This window comes from Myodes glareolus, chromosome 17, assembly GCF_982192425.1.
Source record: "Myodes glareolus chromosome 17, mMyoGla1.1, whole genome shotgun sequence".
NCBI lineage: Eukaryota > Metazoa > Chordata > Mammalia > Rodentia > Cricetidae > Myodes > Myodes glareolus.
Genome location: NC_142042.1, coordinates 43,501,413 through 43,528,722, shown reverse-complemented (window position 1 = coordinate 43,528,722; position 27,310 = coordinate 43,501,413). Strand labels below are relative to the sequence as shown.

General features: G+C 35.7%; 1 protein-coding gene across 3 annotated transcripts in view; it reads right to left on the bottom strand.

Annotated features, from left to right (window-relative positions):
• Positions 1–27,310, bottom strand: part of LOC146891234 (alpha-amylase 1-like) — a 41,973-nt gene that overhangs the window by 14,444 nt on the left and 219 nt on the right. The window contains exon 2 of one of the 3 annotated variants that reach the window (XM_087897620.1): positions 26,277–26,333. The exons of 1 other annotated variant lie outside the window; for it this stretch is intronic. The gene's annotated coding sequence lies outside the window, so the exon portion shown is untranslated. Of the gene's footprint in view, positions 1–3,547; positions 3,593–26,276; positions 26,334–27,310 lie in introns of those variants that run through there. One more of the 3 variants, XM_087897621.1, reaches the window with a different exon arrangement.

Genomic DNA, 27,310 nt, shown 5'->3' with positions numbered 1-27,310 from the left:
CCTGTGTTTATTTTTAAACCATGCTCAAATTTAAACATATTTAATCTTTTGAAATAGGGAAAATAGTGTAGGTTAGACCATAAAGCTTGCCACTTTCTACATATGTGTCTAATAGCTCAGAAATTCTATCTAGGATTACTTTGATCATCTAAAATACTTTATAATTTGTGGTGACTATATTCTGTTACTTGGTAGTCTAAAACTGACACTGTATTTTTTTACTTTTACTGTTAAATTTATTGCATAAATAGAATTATAAGAATAGTTTTCTTTCAGTCTTTTGAAGGTATTCTGAAGACATCTACTATATTTAATAAACATTCAGTGTAAAAAATATTTTCAGCAGTTGCTAATTTAAAATATTTTGTATTTATGATGAAAAGCCTTTACAAGTGCCAAATATATGAATATTTATTTTCAGGTTTCTTAGAGCTGGAGACACAACTTATAAGTGTTTGCTATTCTTGCAGAGGACCCACTTTCAATTTCTAGCACCTTCGTGGCAGCTCACATTCGCCTGTAACTCCAACTACAGAGGATCCAATGCCATTTTCTGAACATCGTGGACTCCAGCACATACCCAGTACACACACTTACACTCAGGCATATACTCATACATAAAAATTAAATGATGTTAAAATTGTATTTATTACTTTCATATACACTAAGCTATATTTATCAGAAATGTGAACCATAAAAGTTGCAACGTTAAGCTATGTTTGACTTCTTAGGGATTTGTTTTGTAACTTAAAGGAAGTATATAAATTGTATCGCTGATTCTAACATTTCTATTAATCCTAATTCCATATGGTCCATTTGTAATTTTTTTACTATCAAAGTTGGGTTTTGTAGCATGTCTTTAAATATATATGGAGAAAAGCCTGTGCCCTGTTATGGGGTCCACTATGTTGGACAGAAGAGTAACATTCAGGCTATGTTTTGCCTGCATGAATTGATTTAATAAAGAGAAATTTGCCACAAGTTTAAGTGCCAAAGTAGAATGTCCTATTGAAACAAGTAAACACTCACCTGCCAGCACAGCACAGGCCACCATTTATTAATGCCAATAAAAATTTCCTCCCGTGAATATTTCTAAAATAAGAGAACTATCAGACACATGAACTCCATCTATGACTCCAGTTTTGTCTCCCATATTAAGGACTATAAACAAAGGCACTCCAAGATAAGGACACACCTGTCCATCCATCACTTAGTCATTTGTCAGAGAATTACTGGGGTGGATCAACAAGAGAATGTCCAGCTGTTCTCATAGTTCAGTTAAACGAGGTTTCTCCTTCCAATTCCACATGGTCCACTTCAGGATGACCCGTCAAAAAGACACTCAAAACTGCCTGCCATGTAGGCCAATGCATAATTTCTCTGTCTTGCTTGGCAGCACTGGGATGGGGTTCTTAATAATTTATTCAGCCAGCAGTATCAACTTTCTACACCAGGATTTGCTGTCGAGTTTGCTTTCAATACTGACTCTCTACATCCCATGACCTCTTCATAAATTTACTTCTTGCTCTGTAATCCATATGTCATTGTATGAAGTATAATTTATTTGCATGTTATCAATTTAACAATCAAAATTTGAAGGGAATATAGAGCTATGATTGTCATAGTCACATTTACCAAGTTAACCAAGTTACCAAGTTAACTTTGTGGCTTAAAGCTGATGAAAGAAATAACTTGCAAATTCTGACATAAGTGTAAGGTCAGATACATATGATGGCACTCCTGGCAAATTTTACTAATAAGAATTGTAGAAGTTATCATGATTCCATTAAAATTCAACAAATAAAATAACTACTGCAAAAATGTGAAATAATATATTTTTTCAAACAAATTAAAACATTTGTTTAAAATGAAACTCAAAATTAACTCGTGTAAGTCAATGCCTGCTTTGTATTAGAGTGTAACATCACATCCCTCTTTGTCATGGGTGACCATAGGGATGGTATAGCCCCAATCAACACAGATCAAAACTTCATGCTTAATGCGATGGTAAATCATACCACAAAGAAAGGAAGGGGCTTATTCTCATGAGGAACAAGCTAGGAAATGAAATACACAAAGCATCATAAAGAAGAGAAGCAAGCATCAGATAATGCACCGAACATTATTTTAATGAAAATTGCTATGTCTGTTTTAACTAATTTGTGACATCGTTTTTTCTAAGATTTGTTTATTTATTTGATGTATAGATGCTTGGTGCATGCATGTCTGTGTGACAGTGTCAGCTCCCCTGGATCTGCCATGTGGGTGCTAGAAACTGAACCCAGATCCTTTGGAAGAGTAGCCAGTGCTCCTAACTGCTGAGCCATCTCTCCAGTCCCTGTGACATAGTTTTAATCATATTGTAGGTTTCTGATTTAACGATAATATATATGTAGATTGTTAAGATAGCATTTTTAAATTTAATTTTATATCTTATGGGACTGTTCATGCTATATCTTCCTTTACTAATTACTTTGTGAAATGATATGGATACCCAGTTACATTTAGGTAATTTCATATCTAGTGAAATAATTACTGAATATTATTTAATTCCACTCAAAACATCACCCAATGCATTCCACAATCAATAAGCAAATAAGACTATGGGCTTCAACAAACAAGTAGCCATAACATAAAATACAAATTCAATTGCACTGACAAAATAACAAAAAGACACAAACATAAACTTGGTATTCAAACAAGCTAACATGTCCTTCAAAGAACACATACCATGTACAGTCTTCCAGTGCAGTTGGACTATTCTTCTCTGGGTCAAGAATGGTTGCCCTAATCTGAGCAGCAGAATTTATTATCAGCTAGGAAAAACATTGTTCTTATTTTTGGCAATTCTACTTGAACTTTGCTTCCAAAAAACTTTCATCGGTAATCTCCATAAAATGCACCATGTAGAAAGAACAATATGTGTTTCCTCTGGCCACAGAGCCAGTGCAATTCTGGTGTCAGAGTCATAGGGTAGATTGTAGAGAACAGGCTGTGCTTTGATTTTAAAAGTTCAATGTTGATGAGAATAGCAGTTTTTAGAGTATATCCTACCCTGAGTTTTCTATTTTGAGGCAATAGTTTTTTTTTATTAGTTATTCCATTATGAGAACAATGATCAAAGTAGAACAACACTGCATCATGGTTAAACAACTAATCAGCAACTGTCTACCTACCAGCTCATCAAAAGACAGACTGAATGTTAATTAGTAATTAACAACTCCATTTGTGACTATTCAAAATGATATCCGAATCACCAGATACATGGTTAATCAATGTAACTTCCTACCATGAGATTAGAAAGGAAGTCATAAGACTAGGGGATAGTGCTGTACTATGCAACCCATCACTCTGACACTTCTCAGGGGACATTTTGAAGAAAAGCACCCGAGAAAGAACTTCTTGCTTTCTCCAGGCTTCAGCTCAAGCATGGGTTCTCCTGTCGATGGTACATAGTTTCAGAGTGACACTCAAAATTGCCTGTCATGTGAACCTGTGCCTGATTGTTTTGTGCCTTAGCATCTTTGTGGCTAAATTAATCTCTTACCTTCTGACAATCATTAATATTGTGTTCCAGTCATTGCTCTTTGGCCTGGAGAATGAGGGGGAGGGGAGGGGAGGAAAGTGGGAGGAGGGAAGGAGGTGAAAATTTTTAATAAAAAAATAAAAATTAAAATCAAAAAAAGAAATTCAAAAATAGAAAATCACATTTACTTATTACAGGGGCCCCATTTTACGTATGAGGGCACATATGAAAAATTGTGGAAGGCTGAATTTGAAGAAAGAGACTAACTAATATGATAGTAAAAATTCCAGAGCAGCTCAGACAGCACTCAAGTGGTATTATACGGTTTTTTTGGAGCGGGGGGGTGTGCTGCTCTCAGGAATACAATGGGAATCAGAAATATAAAGCAGAGCAGGATTCAAAACTTTCAGTTTGGTGAGGAAAGAAACAAGCTTAAAGTTGGGACTTAAAAAACTAGTAGCTAAAGAAATTAACACCAAGAGAAAATAAATGAAGAAATTTACCTTGAAGGTTTTGTAAAAGTGCAAAGAAAGTAACTCTGGAATTGGCCAGACCATATCTACTACAAGCTACACTAAGTAAAAATGTAGAATCATTGGGAAGACACTGATTTTTAAAGAATTTATCTTCAGATTGCCTGTTTCAAACAACTTCACATTTCCACACTTAGTTCTCCTGGTTCTCAACGGCTAGTGCAACAGTGATTAACGAGGGAACACATATTGCTCAAGTTTTTAGTAGACATTCCTGCCATACATATGACAATGCAGGTCTTTCAGGTATAGTGATGGAGAGTTGAGTCATACAAACTTCAACCAAACTTTTACAAGAGGATGTGGGAGACTAGGAGAATCAAAATCCCTCCAACGTATGATTCAAGAAACATTAAAAAAGTAAAGATAATGCTAAGATGTTATTTAAGGGTTACAGCTATTATGGATACTGAATATCTGTTGAGGAAAGCACAGGGCATGAACAGAGCCAGGATAAGTTAATTAGTTTATGTCTGCTGTATCTGGCGAGGTGATAGAGATGTGAATTCCCAAGATTTGGAAGCTCTCACCACAGTGCAATATGGTCAGAGTGCTGGGTGTAGAGACACAGGATTTGGCATTTTCTTATTGACTCTTGTTCTTTCTTTGGTTTTGCTTTCACTATTTTCTATTCTTCCTCTTGAAAATGAACCTTTCACCCCATGGCACCTTACACTGAAAGTGCATAGAGTAAAATTTTCTACAGAGTATCACACATCAGATGCTTTCTTTAGTTCTAAAAGGAAATTCAGGACTTGAATTTTAAGATATACAGGATGACTATTTGGAACTCTTGTAGTCTGGCTAAATGTATTTTGAATTTTGATGTGCACATGAATATGTTGAGGCCAGAAGAGGAAGGTTGCTATTTGAACATATAGCATCTTCCAGAAATACATATATAGTGTAAGTTTCATCCCCAACTTATGAACATATTAAAAAGTGATAAAAGAAGTAGGGTGCTTACTACATCAATGAATTAATCTAGTCATGAGTTATTATTGACTGAGGTACCAGCAGGGATTGCATGGTTGAAGAAGAACGTCACTAAGGACATACCTTTGACGAATGTTTTATCCCTGACTCCCTCCTGCCTCTCTCCACTTCACGAACATGAAATGAAGTGAGGTTTCATTCATTCACGAACAAAAATGAAGTTTTGCTCCAAGTCATGATCTCTGTCATTATTTTCTCCCTCACCACAGTTTACACATAACAGAGGAAGCTGATTATAATGAAATCCTTTATACTGTGAAACAAAGCAAATCTTCCCATCCATTTATATTTGGGATTTTTTTTTACAGTGATTGAAAATTACTAATGCACTTTTATTATAGAAAAAAAATTGTATTTGGATTCTGTATTCTGAAAACTTGTGCTGCCAAATTCTGAACTGCATTACTGAGAAAGAATAATGTGTGTTTTTTATCACTGGGGAAGCTTTGGGCTCCTGCTATCAAGAGTACTACCACGTATTGAAGTACTCTGTGTTGTATAGAGGAGAGGCTTAAGTTTGTATGTTGTGTTGTTTTATTCTACTGAAAAAAACAGAAGTTTCGTTGTACACATCTAAAATACAATAAAGAATGTAAACTCTAGGGGCTGGAGAGATGGCTCAGTGGTTAAGAGCATAGCCTGCTCTTCCAAAGGTCCTGAATTCAATTCCCAGCAACCACATGGTGGCTCACAACCATCTGTAATGAGGTCTGTGCCCTTTTCTGGCCTGCAGGCATAAATGTAGACAGAATATTGTATGCATAATAAATAAGTAAATATTTTTTAAAAAAGAATGTAAACTCTAACATGTTAAATTATTACTTGAAACTCTTAACCAGACCTCACATATAGCAATTAAACTTACATATGAAATAGCATAGTAATTGAATGATTTGATTTGCTTTTGAACAGAAGAAAAGTAGGAAATTTTCACTTAAAAAACCCTCACCTTGAAACATATTTTAATTGTTTATCCTAAATGGGCCCAATGTGACAAATATCTTCAGTAACTAGTGTGTCTAATTCCTATTGCTTAATAATCAGTAGAATTAAAAGAAAAATGAACTTTCAAGATCATTTCCTCAATACAGTGACAAAGGAAATTCATATTTGATTCTTTGGAATAGGAAAATAGTACTACTTCTTCAATACACAGAAAGTTGAAACCACACATTCATCATGATGTGTTGACTATAATGGAACTGAAATTAGGGGAAATATCTTTACATACTCTTTTATGATTCATGTGCCTTTTTTCTATATTCCATTCTTTCTTATCACCTAACGTTATACTGTCTAGGTCTCCTATCTAAATTTTTAGACTTTACCTGTGTGTATGCCCACTTACACACACACACACACACACACACACACACACACATATATATTTATATATATATATATACAAATATATGAATTTACATTAAAGGCTGGAAACAGAATATGACAGAGAATATGGTGGAATTTTTTCCCATTTATTCTTCCTTCGGATTTTGGGTCATCTCACTTAATATTATACTTTCTATGCTCATGCATTTTCTGCAATTTTTATTACTCCATTTTTCTTAACACTTGGATAATATTCCATAATGTATTATATCACATTTTCATTATCCATCAGCTTTTGATTGAAATCCAGGCAATTCCCTTTTCTGTTGTGAGTGCAGCAGTATTAAACATAGATGTGCAACTCTCTCCATGGTAGGAAATGTCATCATCACCCTACATGCCCATGAGTGGCACAGGTGTAACCTACACTAGTTCGACTTTTATTTTGTGAAGACTTACCAAGTTAATTTCCATAATAGCTACATTAATTTGCAATCCTGCCAGCAGTGAATAAGAGTTTTTCTTTCTCTTTATTCTTTGACACAGTTATTGACAGATTTCTTAATGATAGCCATTCTAAGGTGAAATTCTGTGGTACGTTTAATTCATTTGAACACTAAATACTTTTTAAAGTAGTTTTTGGCCATTTCAGTTCCTTCTGGTGAGAGTTGTCTATTTTACTGGCCCATTTGTTCATTTTGCTTCCTTGGTATTTAATTATTTATATTATTTATAAATTATGACTTTTGGACCCCTGTCTGAAATATAGCTGATAAAGATTTTCTCCCATTCTCTGAACTTTTTAAAACTTTTGGTAGGGTTTTTTTTTCTTTGTTTTGTTTTGTCTGCTGTACATGAAATTTTTTAGTCTCATGTAAACCCATCTGCATTTTGTATAAAAGTTATAACCATAATCCTCCAGTATACCACAAGAGAAACTCGATCACATCAATAAAAATTCTGTCTCTGAATATGTCGTCATCTCTGAAATGCCATGCTGTGAACTGATCCATACCTCAGTATAATTCCAATAGCCTAGACTATAACAAAAGAACTGGCCCCCAACAGACTTCATAGCATGTGACTCACCAGTCGTTTGTTAGGGAACTCTTTCAGTGAGATCACCTGAGGACAAACTTCTGACTATCTCTGGAACTCAGGTCAAGCATACTCTCTCCTGACCAGGATACATGATCCATTTCAAGAAGATACTCCAAGCTGACACTCAAAACTGCCTGCCACGTAGATTTGTAAAGGAAAGTTCTATTCCTTGGCAGCCCTGTGTCTGTGTTTCTTAATCCCTTATCCAGTCATGGGAATCCCATGTCTGCACAAGTATCTATTTTATATTTTTGCTTTCAGTATTAACCCTTCATACTCTACAACCTCAACCATTTTTTGGCTGATTAGAAACTGGCATATTATATTTTTCTGTGAAATAAAACACATCAACTGTTACTGATTTTAGCAATCGATTTTGGGATGAATGAAGATGGCAAGTTAGAATAGTCTGCATATGATGAATGAATTTTAAAGGAATTGCAAATGTACACTGTATCCTAACTAGACAGTTTGAAAGAGTTTTGGAAATCATAGATGGGACGATAAGACATTGGGAAAGTGCAGAGAAACAGAAGTCTAACTCAGCACAAAGTGCAAATGTCCCTCGAGGCTTGGCTGCCAAAGGGTTGTAGGCGTGAATGGGACATAACCGAGGCTTCTCATTCAGTGATAAAGCACTTGTTTCTGGTGGGAAGTTATTGGCAGTCATGCCCACACCATAAGCCTGAAGTTCTTTAACACCTTGGATCTAGTTCGAGAATTTGATGAAACAGTGATTATTCCTTCAATCCAGTTCTGCAATCAATAGGAGATCAATTTTGTTACTCCTCTAGTTCCAGAGAGCTGTAGGAAAGCACCATCTTCAGCAGCAGTGTATCATTTAATGTGATGCTGCTCTCAGACTCTGAAAACAGGGAACGACCACAAGGCAATAAACACCTGGAAGTAATTTAAATGAAATAAACTTTAACCACAAAAGTTCTAACATGGTTGAAGGTCATATTTGTCCATCTAATTTAAATACTCTAGAGTCTATATGAATAATTCACTTAATGTAAATGGCTATCATTTATTTTAGATAGCACTCAGTTGAAAAAGACATCCTTTTGTTACTGCAAAAACATAATATGAATGGGAGAATTTTCAGGAGGCCTCAACCTTAGATGAAAAGTTGAAGGCAATTAATGGCAACAGAGATAAGGGAAACTGAACTTCTCTTGTGACAAGTCTCCTGATAGATTAACAAGTAGTCAGTCCTAAGGAATACTCATATGAACTTTCTCTGTCTCTGTCTCTGTCTCTGTCTCTGTCTCTCTCTCTCTCTGTGTGTGTGTGTGTGTGTGTGTGTGTGTGTGTGTAACAATAAATAAATAAGAGACCATGCATTTGAGAATAATATAGGTGGGGCATGGAAGGAGTTGGATGGGTTGAAATAGCATAATTACAATAATCATGCATGATAGTCTCAATTTTTTAAAATAAGAAAAGATACAGCCCCTCACCCATGTTCCTATGTGTATGTGTCAAACTAAAGAAAAAGAAGAGCAAGAAGGAAGAAGAGGTATTTCAGGACTGGGAATATAGCTCAGTTAGTGTAATGGTTGCCTATCGCATTGCATAAGGACATAGGTACTATCCCCAGCAACACAAAGACTATTTTAATATTTAATAGCTGCAGCTTCATTAACCTAAAAATAAAACTTGTTTGTGTGACATGACTTGAAATATCAATATTTTTTCTTGAAATTCAATTTTCTCAATCAACCGAAATGATTAAAAAGAGAAAACAAAAGGAATTATTAGAATGCAAGAAAATAATTAGTCTTAAAATTCTTTCAAAAAATGTTATTACGTAGAATTCTTGTTTCAAGCTAGCCTCTTGATCTTAAATTAGCCCATTTCTATTCATCTGTGTGTTGCCACAAGAGTGATTTACCAGTAAAGTTTTGGCATCTTTCTCCTTCGGCAGCTGCCTGACTCTATCTTCTTTCCTTCTTTATTTCCACTTGGACTTCCTGCCTTGCTATATTTTCCCCTACTATAGGCCAAAGCAGCGTCTTTATTAACCAATGGTAATAAAACATATTCACAGCATACAGAGAGGAATGCCACATCATATATATATACGTATATATATACGTATATATATACGTATATATATATGTATATATATATATGAGACACCTACTGATATTTTGAGTTAATCTTGTAACCAGCCCCCTTGGGGATAGTGGGGACATGCCAAGAGAGTGGAGGTCCATGAGCAAGCAACCTACTAGACTTCTGGCAGCTGGCATGGCCTTTGGTCCAGTAGCGGGGTCTCTTTCTGAGTTAACTAATATGTTCTTTTAACTGGTGTGGCCAGAGCTTGAGCAGGAAATGTCAACTCATGTTGGGTTGGAGGACACGACAAATTGGGGTGTGGAATGGTGATGGAGGACTGCGTATGTGAGAACTATGGGAGTGGAAAGTTCTGAGATTGGGTGCCTTCTCTGATTTTCTAACTGGCATGGATTGCACTTTAGCAGGGTACATCTGCCCCAATTGGAGGCTGGGACAGGGCAGCATGGGTCAGGAATTGGGTGGGAAGGGATGGCAGCAAATTAAGTCTGTGGGACTTAATCTTAAGCAGAGGAAGTAGGAGATATCTGTGACTGGGTGGCCTACCTATTTGCTTGCCTGGCATGCTATGCTGACACACCTCATCCTGTTGTGCTCCATTTACTACCCCACAGGAATAATGCTGTCTTTATCTAAGAGATGAATCTATCTGAGTAGATGAACAAAGTATCACAAACAGGGAGCATCTTAGGACAGAATCCTAATGCTTCAGGTCCTGGATTCCTGGTGAACTCTGAGAATTATAAAGACTAGACCTGTTCGCGGATGCCACTGGCTTTCCTTGTCCCAGGATCTTCCATCTCATACAAAAAGAGAAGGTATGGGACCAAGATGGCTCCAGGAACTCAGGCACTACACAAAGAAGATGAGTCTACAGAGATCCCCCAATTCAGCTTATGATGAGCATACCACTTTGAAGTCCCCTGGCTCATGAGGCCAGTCACAGGCATTCTGAGATCAAGTCTTTGGGCCTAATGATCTAGACTGCAGTTGCCCAGCTAGAGTCCTGGTCATTTAACCACACCATGTAAACTTCACAGAATCCCTGTTCTTGTATTCATGTGTGCAAATGGGTGCCCCTAGAGTTGGAAAAAAGAAATAAAGTTAAAGGGACTCAGAGGAACCCAGAGGACTGAGGCGTTTCCAAGGGTAGTACAGATCAATTTTAAGCAGCATCAGTGGCCTGAGGCGGTCTGATGAGATGAAAGGTTGACAGAAGAGCCCAAAGGGTCAGATTCCTGACTTCTTGGAGGGACAGAGGGTTGAGAATTCTCGTAAATAATTACGCAGTCTCAACACCCTTGCAAAGGTTGTGAAGGTAGACCTGCCTAGTCTTGTGGCAGGTCAGGCTCTGCTGCAGTGGACTATGACAGGTTTACAGCCGGACAGCCTACATTTAGTTACCTCAGATCTAGGTAACTTTGAGGGCAGGGAGAGCCACAAAAGACAGTCTGGGAGACCTTAAATCACCCTGGAATGTTGTCAGAGAGAATGGAGGAACCGGTAACCGTCATCCCATCCCCAGTCTTCGACTTCCTGCTGATTCCTCAAGTTACTGGCCTTTCTAGACTGGGATTTACAACCCTGAAGCCTTTTGGAGCCAAGTAGACCCATAGGAAGGGTCCAGGAACTGATTCAGTAAAATAAGGTACACTGATATTGCCTGAGACTCTCACCTCTCTGCCTGCTTGCTCATCTTGCCACAGTGAAGACCTTATATATGCAGAGGTCTGTGTTCTTTGTGCATTTTGTCTGGAGATGGGGATTTATTAACAAACTAATGTAAGTATGAAAAGAAGCCATTTCTCACTGCACTCCAGTATCAGGCTGGGCCTAAATACCTATGGATTCGAATTGTATATATAGGTGGAAGTAGAGGGTCAGGGACATATTCAAAGGTCATAGGTTCCATATCCCTCTGCTTGTCAGCCCGATAAATAAGTCTAGAGCAATAAAAGAAAGTTTATATACTGAAAATTGCTGCTGGTTGTTTTTGTCTTATTTTTAATGTTTTTGTTGTTACTATTGTTTTGAGACAGGATCTGAAAGACCCGTGTCTCAATACCTCACTGGCCTAGTACTTATTGTGTAGCTGATTCTACCTCACACTCATAATAATCCTCCTATCTCAACATCCAAAGTCCTGGGATTATAGGCATGCACTACTATGCCTGGTGGCTGATGTTTAACAGAAAGATAACTTCTGCAGAATCAAAATGATGGGAGGGAAAAGAAGCAGGTATGAATAGAGAGACAAGTAAGAAACAGAGAGAGGTGGAGAAAGAACCCAGATGTCCATAGAGTGCAGTCAATTTGACCCCAAATGAGGTCAGAGGGAACAGGCAGGATGTGCACATGGTAGAGAAGAGGTCCAAGAAGAAAATCAAAAAGGAAAGAAGGGAAGATGACCCAAGGAAGGAAGGGAGCCAGAGTGGGAGGTGACCAGCAGGGAGAACCATCTGCTCCAGAGAGCACCAGGACCTAGGTTTGGTAAATGTTTCCACCTTAGCCATCTCAGTGAGTGACAGCTGACTTAGCAGCAGGATCCAGGGCAGCCTGCCCTTTGGCCACTCCCCTACCATAGACTGGCAGCCAACCAACCTCAGTCCAGAGCACAAGAAGTCTATTCAGGTCAGGCATCCAGAAGTAAACTTGTCCCCTCAGAAGAGTGTGCACAGAGCAGGGCCTCTATGTGCAGGCATATATGAGCAGGTGTGTGAGTAGGTACCTGACAAAGTCCAGCTTGGACCACTGTAGAACTGTGGCACCCTTCACATGCCTGGGGCTCCCCAAGCATACTTCTGTCTTGGCTGTGTGCTGTATCACTTGTTGGGAGAAAAACTGGTCTGGTTATCTCTTTCTATAGCCCTAGCAGTTCCTCCACTTGACTCTGCAAGGCCTTTACTTTATGTCCTTGACTGTGTAGCATAGAATCTTCTGACAGACTGGCTGGATTGGACTGGACTGAGTCAACTCAGTTCTAGCAGCCTGAACTCAGAAAGGCCACATCTTTCTTGTGGCCCTGACACATGAAAGTAGACATCAGCTCACTTCTTCAAATCAGACTATGCTGTTGACCCTACTCTGATCTGAGGTGTGGTACAAGATAGGAGAATCTTTGTGTTTGTAAGTATGCATCTTGGATGTTTCTGTGTCTCGAAGCGTCATGGATGTCATGAAGCATCCAGAAAACTGAGATGTGTTGGATACTCAGCCAAGTGTCATGTGGACCCCAGGTGTCATGAAAAGCCCCTTGTGACTACAGTCCTTCAATTCCCATACTTTACTAGCTCAAATGTATCCTCCTCCATAAAGCTTTCTTTGGACATAGCTAGGAATGAGCACTCTTCCTCTGTGCTCTGCTAAGATCAACAGAATATAGCAATTGGCTCATTTCCAGTGATTTTTATATATGCAGAAATGCAGTGATGTAACCACACCATCTGCAGGGAGGTATAAGGGCCCCAATGATCTTCACCTCCGGGTTTTCATGACTTTGGATAATGGCCCCCAACTCTGAATATAGACAGTGCCTCTGACTTGCTTCTGATAGAATCTAGAAACTGGGATAAGTGACTTCCTTACTGAAGACTCTGTTTCAGGAGGTTCCATTTATTGTTTGTTGCTCTCATAGTCTGTGCTATTGGGGTTATATTTAGAAAGCAGTCTCCTGCGCCAATGCATTCAAGGCTATTTCACACATTCTCTTCTATCAGGTTCAGTTTATTTGGATTTAAGTTGAAGCCTTTGACACACTTGGACTGTGTTTTGTGCATGGGGATAGATATGGATATATTTGCACTCTTCTATGTGTCAACATCCAGCTAAGTCACCAACATTTATTGAAAATGTTTTATTTTTTCCATTGTACAATTTTGAGTTCTTTGTCAAAAATCAGGTGTTCATAGGTGTGTGGATTAGTATCAGCGTCTTCAATTCGATTCCTTTGATTCACGTGTCAGTTTTGATGCCAATATCAAGCTATTTTCATTACGATAGCTCTATAGTAGAACTTGAAGTCAGAGATGGTGAAGCCTCTAGAAGTTCCTCTGTTGTACAAAATTGTTTTGCTTATTCTGGGTTTTTTGTTTTTTCATATTAAGTTGAGTATTGATCTTTCAAGGTCTGTGAAGAATTATGTTGGAATTTTAATGGAGATTACATTGAGTCTGTAAATTGCTTTGGTAAGATGACCAGCATTACTATGTTAATCCTAACTATCCAAGAACATGGGAGATCTTTCCATTGTCTGATATCTTTTTCAATTTCTTCCTTTAAAGGCTTAAAGTTCTTGTGATACAGATCTTTCACTTGTTTGGTTAGAATTACCCCAAGATATTTTGTTATTTGTGGCTATTGTAAAGGGTGATGCTTCCCTAGTTTCTTTTTCAGTCCTTTATCATTTGTGTATGGGAGGGCTAAACATTTTTTTGAGTTAATCTTATATCATGGCACATTATTGAAGGTGTTTATCAGCTGTAAACATTCCCTGGTAGAATTTTCGGGGTTACTTATGTATATTATCATATCATCTGGAAATAGTGAAAGTTTGGCTTCTTCCCTTTCAATGTGTATCCCCTTGATTCGCTTTGTTGTCTTATTCTAGTTAGAACTTCAAGTACTATTATGAATGAATATGGAGATGGTGAACAGTTTTCTCTTATGCTTGATTTTAGTGGGATCATGTTGAGTTTCTCTCCATTTAGTTTGATGTTAGTTGTTGACTTGCTGTTTATTGCCTTTATTATGTCTAGGTATGTTTCTTGTATGCCTGATCTTTCCAAGACCTTTATTATGAAAGGGTGTTGGATTTTGCCGAAAGCTTTTTTCAGAACCTAATGAGATGATAATGTTTTTATTTCTTTCAGTTTGCTTACAAGGTAGATTATATTGACAAAATTTTATATGTTGAACCATCTCTGCATCTCTGGACTGCAGCCTACTTGATCATAGTGGACAATTTTTTATGTGTTCTACAATTTCATTTGCCAATATTTTATTGAATATTTTACCATTAATGTTAATGAAGGATTGATCTGTTATTCTCTTTCTTGCATCTTTGTGTGATTTGGTTATCAGCTAACTGTAGCATCATAAAGAGTTTGGCAGTGTTCCTTCTGTTTCTATTGTATGGAACAACTTGAGGTGTATTGGTATCAGCTCTTCTTTCAAATTCTGGTAGAATTCTGCATGGAAACCATCTGGCCCTAGGGTTTTTTTTTTCTTCTTCTTCTGTTGTTATTGGAAGAATTCTGATGACGACTTCTATTTCCTCAAGGATTGTAGGTCTATGTAAATTGTTTATTTGGCCTTAATTTTGGTATGTAGAATCAAATCCAGAAAAATTGCCATTTCTTTTAAATTTTCCAATTTTGTGAAGTACAGGTTTTCAAAGTATCATCTAATTGTTATCTGGATTTCCTCAGTGTCTGTTGTTATGTCCCTGTTTTCATTTCAGATTTTGTTAATTTGGGTATTCTCTTTGTGCCTTTTAATTTTGATAAGGGTTTATCTATCTTGTGGATTTTCTCAAAGTACCAAATCTTTATTTCATTGATTCTTTGTTCTGTTTTTATTTAATTGATTTCAGCCTTCAAATTGATTATTTCCTGAAATCTACTCCTTTTGGGTGAGTCTGCTTCTTTTTATTCTAGAGCTTTCAGATGTGCTATTAAGTCACTAGTGTGAGATTTCTCCATGTTCTTTATGTAGGCATTTAGTGCTATGAACTTCCCTCTTAGCACTGCTTTTATTGTTTTCCATAAGTTTGGGTATGTTGTACTTCTATTTTCGTTTTCTAGGAAGTCTTTAATTTCTTTATTTCTTCCTTTATCCAGTGTTGAGTATTGTTCAATTTTCATGAGATTGAAGGTTTTCTGCAATTAGTGTTGTTGTTGAGTTGTTGAATTAGTTTATGCCATGGTGATCTGATAAGATGCAGGGGGTTATTCCATTCTTTTTATATTTGTTGAGGTTTGCTTTGTTACCAAATATGTGGTCAATTTTTTAGAAGGTTCCATGAGATGCTGAGAAGGTATACTCTTTTATGTTTGAATGAAATGTTCTATAGATATCTGTTAAGTCCATTTGAATCATGATATCCATTAATTCCCTTATTTCTCTGCTATGATTCTGTCTGACAGACCTGTCCAGTGGTGAGAGTGGGATATTAAAGTCTGCCACTATTAGTATGTGGGGTTTGATATGTGATTTAAGTTTTAGTAATGTCTGTTTTGCAAATGTTTGTGCACTTGTATTTGGGGCATAGATGTTTAGAACTGAGACTTCATCTTCACAAGTTTTCACTGTGACGAATATGAAATGTCCTTCTCCATCTCTTCTAATTTTAGTTTGAAGTTTATTTTATTAGATATTCAGAGAGGTATGACAGTTTGCTTCTTATGTCCACTTGACTGGAAAGTTTTTTCCTAACCCTTTATCCTGTGTTACAAGGAGTGGGCCCCCTTGTTTATCCCTGCCACCTGCAAAATAACCACACTAAAACTGTATTAATTTAAACACTGAATGGCCCATTAGCTCTAACTTCTTTTTTTTAAATATATATATATATTTATTTATTATGTATACAATATTCTGTCTGTGTGTATGCCTGCAGGCCAGAAGAGGGCACCAGACCTCATTACAGATGGTTGTGAGCCACCATGTGGTTGCTGGGAATTGAACTCAGGACCTTTGGGAGAGCGGGCAATACTCTTAACAGGCAATGCTTTTAACCACTGAGTCATCTCTCCAGCCCTAGCTCTAACTTCTTATTAGCTAACTCTTACATATTAATTTAACCCAATTCTATTAATCTGTGTATTGTCACATGTGGCTTGCTGGCAAGATTCTAACCAGCATCCATCTCAGGCAGAAGATCTATGGCATCTCTCACTCTGCCCTTTTTCCCAGCATTCAGTTCTGTCTTCTCTGCCTACCGAAGTTCTGCAATTTCTTTATTCATTAATCAATGAAAGCAACACATGAACAGAAGAACCTCCTACACCATTTCCCCTTTTCTGTTTAAAAAGAAAGGCTTTAACATAGTAAAATTACATATAATAAAACAATTAACAAATAAGAATTACAGTTATAATACTTATATTTACTTTATTTTATCATACCTAAGGAGAACTATAACTATAAATTCTTCAACATGTTACAAGGAGGGGGGGCCCTTTGTTTGTACTACCCTCCCAGCCAGCTTACACCTGAAGTAACCACAGAAACTGTATTCATTAAAACACTGCTTGACCTATTAGCTCTAGTTTCTGATTGGCTAATTCTTACACCTTAATTTAACCCATTTCTATTAATCTGTGTATCACCACGTAACTGTGGCTTACTGACAAGATTCTAAACAGCGTCCATCTCAGGCAGAAGATCCATGACATCTCTCTCTCTGCCCTTCTTCCCAGCATTCAGTTCTGTCTTCTCTGTCTACCTAAGTTCTGCCCTATCAGGCCCAAAGCAGTTTCTTTATTCATTAACCAATGAAAGCAAGACATGAACAGAGGAACCTCATATACTAATCCTAAGGTAATGGTCTGTCTTTGAAATTAAGGTATGTTTCTTGCACGCAAGTCATTCCCTTTCTTCCTATCCATTCAGTTAGCCTGTGTCTTTTTAAGAGTTAATTGAGTCCATTGGTATTAAGAAATTTTAATGATCATTGATTGTTAATATGTTATTTTTGGCTTTATTGTTAGTGGTAGTATTGTGTGGGTTTCCGTTCTTCAGGTTTTGCTGGTGTGGGATTACCGATTGCCTGTATTTTCATGGGTACAACTAACTTTTGGGGTTGTAGTTTTCCTTCTGGTAATTTCTGTAGGACTGGATTTATGGATAGGTATTCTTTAAATGTGGTTTTGTCATGAAGTATCTTGTTTTCTCATCTATGGCGATTTAAAGTTTTGCTGGGTATAGTAGTCTGGGCTGGCATTCACAACCTCTTAGTGTCTCCAGAATGTCTGTCCAGGACCTTCTAGCTTGTAGTTTCTGTTGATAAATTGAGTGTAATTTTGGTATGTTTGCCTTTATAAACCTCCTAATCCTTTTCAAAATCCTTTTATGTCAACTTAAAACCAATCATCCAAATGCATTTCTACGGGACTCATTCTCACATTTTCATTCAACCACAGTGGTCCTTGGTTCTTAGAGTGAACATACCCATTGCAAATGAGAACTGTTCATTATAAAACTGTATGTGTATTTATACTTACGTACATTAAAGGGCTTTAAAATACAGTTAATAGTAAGATTGTATATGATTTTTGCAGATATCATTATGGTTATTCTACCATGTCGTCCACATTTTTCTCCCATCTCTCTCCCTAATGAGAACACCATCCCTTTTTATTCTACTTTACTAATCAGATCATTTGTACCATGCTATTCTTCTCTATTGATCCTATAACAATACACCATTGCAATGGTCTTATTTCCTGGTTTCTGCAGTTACTTCACTATCATTATATATACTCACATCTAAAGATTTAGAGCTAGGAGACTCCAGAGAGAGAACATGTGACATATGTCTTTCTGAGGGTTGCATTACACAATATGATCTTTTCTAGTTCCATTTACTTGCAAATTACAAAGTTTCATTTTTTTTTTTTAAACCAAATAGTATTCCACAGTGTATAGTCACATTCTTATTATCGACTCCATGATTGAAAGACATTTCGGTTGCTTCTGTTTGCTATTTTGAATAGAGCAGCAATGACCATGGCTAAGTAAGAAACTGTGGAGTATGAGGTTGTATCCTTTGGCTATGTGCCAAGTAGTGGTAAACATATGGTTTCTTTTCTTTTCTTTTTTTTTTTTTTTTGAGAATTCTTCAGATTTCCATAGTTTTCAGTTCAATCAGCCATCAATGCGGGATTCCTTTTCTGTCAACTCTCTCCAGCATTTATTGTTGCTTTGCCAGTCTCTGTGGCAAGATATCTCAGAATTATTTTGATTTGCCTATTCTTTTCTTTCCTTTCATTTTTGGTTTTTTGAAACATGGTTTCTCTGTATAGCATTGGTGCCAGACCTGGAACAAGCTCTTGTAGACCAGGCTGGCCTCGAACTCACAAAAAGATCCTACTGCCTCTGCCTCCCGAATGCTGGAATTAAAGGTGAGTGCCACACTACCCACCTTGATTTGCATATTCTTTTTAGGGTTGATGAACATTTTTGAGATACTTCTTAGACTTCATTTTTCTTTTGAGAACTCTTTTTGGGTCCCAAGCCTATTTTTTATTAGGTCATTTGATTTTTGTTTTATAAGTTGTACAGTCTGTATAGCAATCTTTTATTTAATATACAGCTGGGAGATTCTCTCCCATTTTATGAGCCATCTCTTCACCCAATTGATTTGTTTTAGCTGTATGTACATATTTTTAGTTTTATGAAGTCCCATTAGTAAGTCTTAACTCTTTAGAAAGTACTTTCCTACACCTGGATCATGAAGGGTACTCCCTATGCTTTCTTTGAGCAGTTTTGGTATTCCAGGTTTGTATTAGGTCTCCAATCCATTTGGAGTCACTTTTTCTGCAAATTGACAAATATAGTCTTATTTCATTCTGTTCCACACAGACATCCAGTTTTCTCAGCATCACTTGTTTAAGACACTTTCTCTATTCCACCTTATAAATATTAAATGTCTGAAGTTATGTGTACTCATATTTGAGTTTTCAATTTTGTTCCACTGGTCTAAATGTCTGTTTTTCTGCCAGTACCATATTTTCCGCCAGTTATTACTATAGTTCTGTAAAGTAACTTAATATCTGAATAGTGATCCCTACAGAATTTTCATTTTTGTTCAGTATTGTTTCATCTATCTCAGCTCTTTTGTGTTAGCATATAAATCTTAGAATATTTTTTTTTTGTTTCAATGAAGACAAAGTGTTTTGATTGAGGTTGCATTAAATCTATAATTAACTTTCACAAAATATCTTCAAAATATTAAGGCTACTAACTTATGAGCATTGGGTGTTTTTCTATATTCTTGCATCTTTATCTCCTCCTTTACAGATCTAAAAGTTTTATTGTATAGACTTTCACATCCTTTGCTGTTCTTATTTTCTGAGGCTTCCATGAATGGGTGTGTGTCCATAATCTCCTCTGTACATTAGGTGGTGATGTATTATTCAAATTGATTCTGCTCTAATTCTAAATTTTCCCTTCCTGGACCTTTTCGCATAATATTTGGGGTATCTTTACTGTAGAGTATCATGCCTTCTGCACAGAGCAAGTTTGATTCTTGTGTCCCTAGTTGTACTCTTTTAATGTCCTTCTCTTGCCTTACTGCCTCACCTGGTACTTAAAAACACAATATTCAAAAGGAGTAGGGATAGTAGAAATTCCTGTTTGGCTTCTGACATCAGTGGGATTGTCTGAAGTTTTATCCATTTAATATGTTGACTATGGGTTTCTCATATATAGGTTTTATTTTGTAGAGGTATTTTCCATCCAGCTTTATAGTCCCTTTATATCACGAAAGCCTACTCGATTTTTTTTTAAGATTTATTTACTTATTATGTATACAACATTCTGCCTCCATGTATGCTCTCACACCAGAGGAGAGCACCAGATCTCATTGCAGATGGCTGTGAGCCACCATGTGGTTGCTGGGAATTGAACTCAGAACCTCTGGAAGAGCAGCCAGTGCCCTTAACCACTGAGCCATCTCTCCAGCCCAGCCTACTCAATTTTTGTCAAAAGCTTTTTGTGTGTTTATGGTCATCTGATTTTTGTGTTGAGCCCATTTACATGGATACTACTACACTTACTATGATGAAAACTTACCAGTAAGTATAAAATCAATTTGGTCACAGTATATAAACTTTTGCATGCAAGCCTGTTGGGTTTTTTGTTTGTTTGGTTTTGGTTTTTTTGTTTTTTGTATTTTGTTGAACATTTTTGAGTCCATAGTCAAAGTCAATCCTTAGTAAATTAGGTCTGGTATCAAAGTGATATTGGCATTTTAGGAGTCCAGTTTTTGTATAGTCTAGAAAAATGGATGTAGATCTTCCCAGAAAGAATGGAAAAATTTTGTCGTGAATGCATCTGATCCTGGACATTTTTCCTGAAAGACTTGATTACTGCCTCAATATCTCACATATTATAGGTATGTTTAAGTTGCTAACATCATCTAATTTTGATTTCACTGAATCCAGAAATTTCTACACCCCCAGCTAAATGGAGGTTTTTAAAAATATTCCCTTTTAACATTCTCAATTTCTTTGATATTTGTTGTAATAATTCCTTATTCATTTCCCAATCTGTTAATTAGTGTTCTTTGTTATAGTTAATTGTGCCAAGGATGTTTCAGATTTGTTTATCCTCTAAAAAAATTTTTTTGTTTAGGGTCACTGATTCCTTGAATTGTTTTCTTTCAATTTCTCTGATTTCTGCTCAGATTTTTAAAATATTTCTTGCCATCAACTAGATTTGGATTGTTAAATTTGTGAATTCTATCACATCATGTATTTATGAACTTCCTAATTTCTTAATGTAAGTATGTAGAGCTATACATTTCTCTTATGAGTTTGCTTTCAATGTGTTGTTATATTTCCATTCAGTTCCAGGAAACCTTTGCTTTCTTAGTTTCTCTTTTTTCACTCATCATTTGGTAATGATCTGTTTAATCTCCCAAAATGCATTTATTACAGATTTGTTTGTTGTCAATTTGTTTAATAAATCATTTCATTATCTTTAAATTCATTGCAATTTGTCCCAGGATGTGGTCTACTATAAAAACTTCCATGTGTTGCTGGAAAGAATGTACATTCTTTGGTGTTTGGGTAGAATTATTTTGTAGGTATCTGTCAAGTCCATTTGATTGTTGTCAATTAAATCTAATATACTTATTTACTTTCCACATTATCTGTCATTTGGAGGAGGGAATTGAAATCACCTGGGTTAGTATTAATCTTTGCCTTTAAATTCAGTACTTGTGTATTTTTAATGAAACTGGGCACCAGAGTTTGGTGCAAATATGTTCAGGACAGTAGTATCTTTTTGATTAACTGTACCCATAATTAGAATGGTTTCCTTTTTATCTTTTCTGATTAGTTTTAGTTTGAAGTCTTTTTGTCAGATAAAAGGATAGCAACATCTACATTCTTCCTAATCCCATTTGATTATTGTTATCCATCCTATTACTCTAAGGCAGTGCCTATGTTTGAAGCAGTGGTAGACAGAAGACACGTAGATTTTGTTTTCATTCCTTATAAAATTTAGGTTAAGTACAAAATTCTCTCTGAAATTTGCCAGAGTAGTTGGGGAACATCAGAGCAATAATGATGTGTGATTCTTTTTGATAAACTATAACTCCTTACTTTTCCTAAAATAAAAGTAGGACATTGCTACATTTTTCCCATGAATGACATATGTTCTATATTAGAAATTACTTTGTAAATTTTGTGACACAGAAGCTGTAGATATATGTAATTTAATAAGTAGCAGTAGTAACAGATGTTTTATAAATTTATGTGGACAGTTCACACCTATTAATATGGAAATCAAAGTTCAGATAGGTATGAAAGAAGACAAAAAAATTGCACTGACCTCTGCAGATACAGGCAAAATTCTCCTATTAATAGCAATAGTAACAACGAATATCCTCAAATGGGCTTACAGAAATAAAAATCAGTGATGAGTCTGCCTAGCCACCAAAACTGCAGATACTACATATATAAAATAGATCACAGATTAATACTTGAAAGGCATACTTAAAATTACTTTAAATGAGGGAGAAAATTACATTTAATAAGCTTGATATCTCATGATAAAGATACCTAAGGAGAATCAAAGCTTATCATGGGAAACTCTATATTACTTACCACAAGCATATACACAAATCACAAAAGGCATAGAACAGGACAAATTAACTTTATTATGTATATTTGTATACATTAAAATGTGTTGTTTGATGTTTAGATCTACAGTTTTGATACAGTGCCTTTATAATAAAGAGAACCACAATATAGAATAAAATTATAGTGTTCCAAACTCTCAAATCATTTTACACTCAACTTGTTCATCTACATTTTAATTCTGAGCAGTTGTGCCTTGTGCATCCTAGAGTAAGTCTTCACAAAAAAATTTGAAAATGCTGTGATAGTAAGTTTTAAGCTTGTTCCCTTTATAGTTACATTTTCCAAAGGCATGTGATGTTTATAAACATTTGGGTGCTAATTTGCTGAAATTAACCCTTGGACTAAGTGTCTATTCACATTTGTTTTCCAGTTTTGTGTTGCCCATTTTCTGTTCTTTCCTATTTTGATTCCTTTATGTTTTAAATACAATTGCCATCAAATGTACGCTTTACATTTTTTTCTCTGTATCAATTACGTCTCTTTATTAAGTGCTTTTGCAATGCAAAATTACTGTAAAATCCACATCATTTAAATGAATCAAACAATTGGTGTTGCATGAACCCATTGCTTAACTGGAGTCAGTGATTTTATCTCATATTTTATAGTTTTCCATTCTACAATAGGCACATCTCTTGAATATGTTTTTGTGTTAGGGATATGTATGATTTTTATACGGGTGTTCAAATATTCTATTTTGTGCATAGATGCATTTTAAAAACACCAAAATACAACTTTATGTCTACTGAATAGGCATCTCACTGTGTCAAAGTCCTAACAGAGTGAATATATGTGAAGTAAGTTCCTGGAACTTTGTTTCATTACTTATGTCTTTTATTCTCAAAAAAAATTCATTTTGATGACCTTTGGACCTATGCAGAAGTTGTGAAACATGAGTTCTCTATTTCTGCTGCCTCTACAAGGAAGGATTTCTGAGTTATTCTGTCAGCATAAACACAGTATCTAACTAATAATTGAATGAGAATGAATCACAGGAAAAGCAAACAACAAAAAAGTCTTCTGACTAATGTACATACTATATCAAAAAAATCACTGTTTGCAGAACCTAGGTCAAGTACATTTCGGTGATTTACTAGCATTTATTATATTTGGTAATATTTAAATACTTTAAAATAAAACTCAATTTTTAATAGTTTGTTAATACACATTTGTAGTTTGTACATTTTCAAACCTAGCAACTATGTTTATACTGTGAGAACCATTTCATTATTTGGTTTTCTGTCAATTATCATAGTAACTTAATGTGAACAGCTTCATCTTCACAAGCCTATTCATGACTATTATTATTGCAATACTGGCTATGTCAGTAAGACTTAAATGGGAGTGGTGACTTTTGTGAATCCTTGCCTTGTTCTTAATTTCAGACAAGGACTTTCACTAAGTTCTTCAGCATTAAGAAAAATTCGTTTGTAAACACTGTTAGGAATAGTTCTTCCTTCCTTGGTTTCTTAAATTTTTATTAGAAATGAATAATGTCAATTTTTCTTCCTTTTCTATCATTTTGCGTTGTTGTGACTAATAAGACTAATTTTCAAAAGCTGAACAAATCTAGCATCTCCCAAAATAAATACTACATGCAAAACTGATATTTTTACATACTGATGACCAACTTATTTATATTTTAAAGACATTTTTATTGTACATTCCTGAGAAATAATAACCTGTGGCTTCCTTAAACATGGTCTTCAATAAAGACATTGTAAATGAATTTGAAACTATAAAATTAGTTATCTTTCATGTTTGTCAGAATTCATGAGTGAATATGTATGGACCCTGATTTTTCACTGTATGAAAAGTTACAAAGTAAATTTTGTTGACAAATTTCATATTAGATTGTCTACCAGATTTTTTTTTAAATTGATTTTACTGAGCTATACATTTTTTCTCTGCTCCCCTCCCGACCCCTCCCCTCCCTTTCAACCCTCCCCTCGCTCCCAATTTACTTAGGAGATCTTATCTTTTTCTACTTCTAATGTAGATTAGATCCATGTATCTCTCTCTCTTAGGGTCCTCATTGCTGTCTATGTTCTCTGGGATTGTGATTTGCAGGCTGTTTTTCTTTATGTTTAAAAACCACTTATGAGTGAGCATACATGTAATTGTCTTCCTGGGTCTGAATTACCTCACTCAGTATGATGTTTTCTAGCTCCATTTGCCTACAAATTTCAAGATGTTATTTTTTTTTCTGCTATATAGTACTCCATTTTGTAAGCGTACCACATTTTCCTTATCTATTCTTTGGTAGATGGGCATTTAGGTTGTTTCCAGGTTCTGGCTATGACAAACAATGCTGCTATGAACATAGTAAAGCACATGTCCTTGTAGTACAATTGGGTGTACTTTGGGTATATACCCAAAAGTGTTATTTGCTGGGTCTTGAGGAAGGCTGTTTTCTAATTTTCTGAGAAATCGCCATACTGATACCCAAATGGACTGTACCAGCCTACCAAATCTTAACTACAGGGAGAGACTTTAACTTTCAAGAACTGGTCCCCTTTATTAAACTATTTAATGTTATTAACTGATATACAATTACATCACTTTACCCCACTCCCATCTACTCCAGCCACCCTCTCTGGAATCCCTCCAATGTCCCCGAGTTGACAGCCCTTTTTATTATTATCATTACATAATATATACCTGTTAAGTTATACCTATTTCTAGAAGAGAATTGCTAGGAGAGAACCCTAACACATCTTCAGCTGTACCATTAATATATATATATATATATATATATATATATATATATATATATATATATATATATATATATATATTAGTGTGTGTGTGTGTGTGTGTGATTTTCTACAGTCTCAATCTTTTTTTTGTTTTGGCTTTGTTGAGACAGAGTTTACCAGTGTAGCTCTGGCTATCGTGGAACTCAATTTGTAGACTGGTGTTCCAAACTCAGAGATCTGCTTGCCTCAGGAGTACTGGGATTAAAGGCCTGGGCCATCACCCAGCCTGCCTCAACCTCTACTTTACTTAATTCCTTGGACTATCCTTAAATTCAAGATCCTTGTTCCTTTTCAGCTTTTGTTATATTTGTTTATGAAAATCTCATCTTTGATTAAATTCATAGCCTGAACCTGTATTTAAGGATAGCACTTAGGCAGAACTTAAAACATTCAGTCCCCTATTTTGTGAAGTACTGTAAAAATTGATCACTGTGGATTGCTCTTGCCATGGTCTTTCCAAGTTCTTGTCTTTAAAGTTTCTGTCTGCTGCAATGTAGCAATTCTTTCCTAAATGGCCTTCTACCATGTTGTACTATCTCACCATAAGCCCAGAAACAATCCGAGTCAGCAACTATGGACTAAACTTTCTGAAACTTTAAGACAAAATAAATCTTTCCTCCTTTAGGATGATGATATTCTCAGGCATTTGCCATGTAAACAAAGTTTTAACATAATTAGTATCAATAAAAATGTATCATGGTCTATCAAACTAAAAATATTTAGACTGAAAATTTGTCTTTCACAGTATTAGTATTTATGAGCTACTTGTTTTCCTCTTTAAAACTATCCTATTAATATGCAAGATTCCTAATTCAGAAATATTCCTCTCCTTTCTACAATGTTTCCTCCTTTAATCAGCCCCATTACCACAGTTTCCTTGTCAAATCTTTTAATTTTTTATTCATTTGATATATCAACCATAGTTCACCCTCCCTCCCCTCCTCCTGTTTACTTTCCTAACCCACCTCCATCCCCTCCTCAAAAAGGGTAAGGCCTCTTCTGGGGAGTCAACAAAGCCTGGCATATTAAGTTGCAGCAGAACCAAGCCCCTCCCCCCTCTATCAAGGCTGAGCAAGGTACCCACCATAGGGAATGGGCTCCAAAAAGCCAGCTCATGCACCAGGGATAAATCTCTTGTCCACTTAAAAGACAAATTTTAGGAATTATGGATGAGATAATGAAAGATAGTACATGCACATATAATTTCAAAACAAGAAGTTTTGAAAACTAAACATACAAGGATTATACTTTTTACCTGAGGGAAAGAATTGCTCCCATTTTTTTTTTTTAAATCTTCTCTTCCATTTGACTGAATATTATTTCTCAATTCACCCAGCTAACTAGTTCATTCTGATCCGGGTCACGCGGACAGCTAAACCTTAATCTTAACAACTCATCTTTAGTGACTCATTGAGGAATTACTGTATTTGTCTACTGTCTGCATTAGATAAGGATTTTCCTTTTTGTTCTCTGTTTATGGTTACTTACCTACTTGGCCAGCTAAACATTATCAGCATGTCTCAAGGTACACCTCTATTTCTAATTCTTATATTGAATTCTTTTATTCTGCCCATTTTGCAATCCCATAAAAACAAAGGAAACAGTTATAATTCTCAAGGGTATATCAATGAAGGCACCAGCCTTTGTAGAGCAGCTCTAAGGTTAAGGCGTGCGTGCGTGTGTGTGTGTGTGTGTGTGTGTGTGTGACAAATAAAAACCTTTGAAAAATCTAATTCTTCAACTAAAAATAAATTTTACTAAGTAAAAAAAAAGTTAACTATAAGAAATATCTTTACCTTTGAGCAATATTTCTACAGAAATTAAGTTTAAAGATATAAAATTCAAATTCTAGGTTAGAAATGATCACAAATATTAATACTTTATTACAGACAAATCTACCATTATCAAAACAGCTAGCAATAGTATCAGTAAAAACTGACACTCCTCTTAAAATAATTACCTAAATAATATTTTTTAAATATATGTGTAAAAGTGCATTGTATATAGGTAAGAATAAAAAACAGAATTAAGAAGCATAAAGGAAAATATATAGCCAGTACTAAAAATTAATTTAAAATAATTACTTTATAATTAATTAGTTTATACTAATTGATAAAT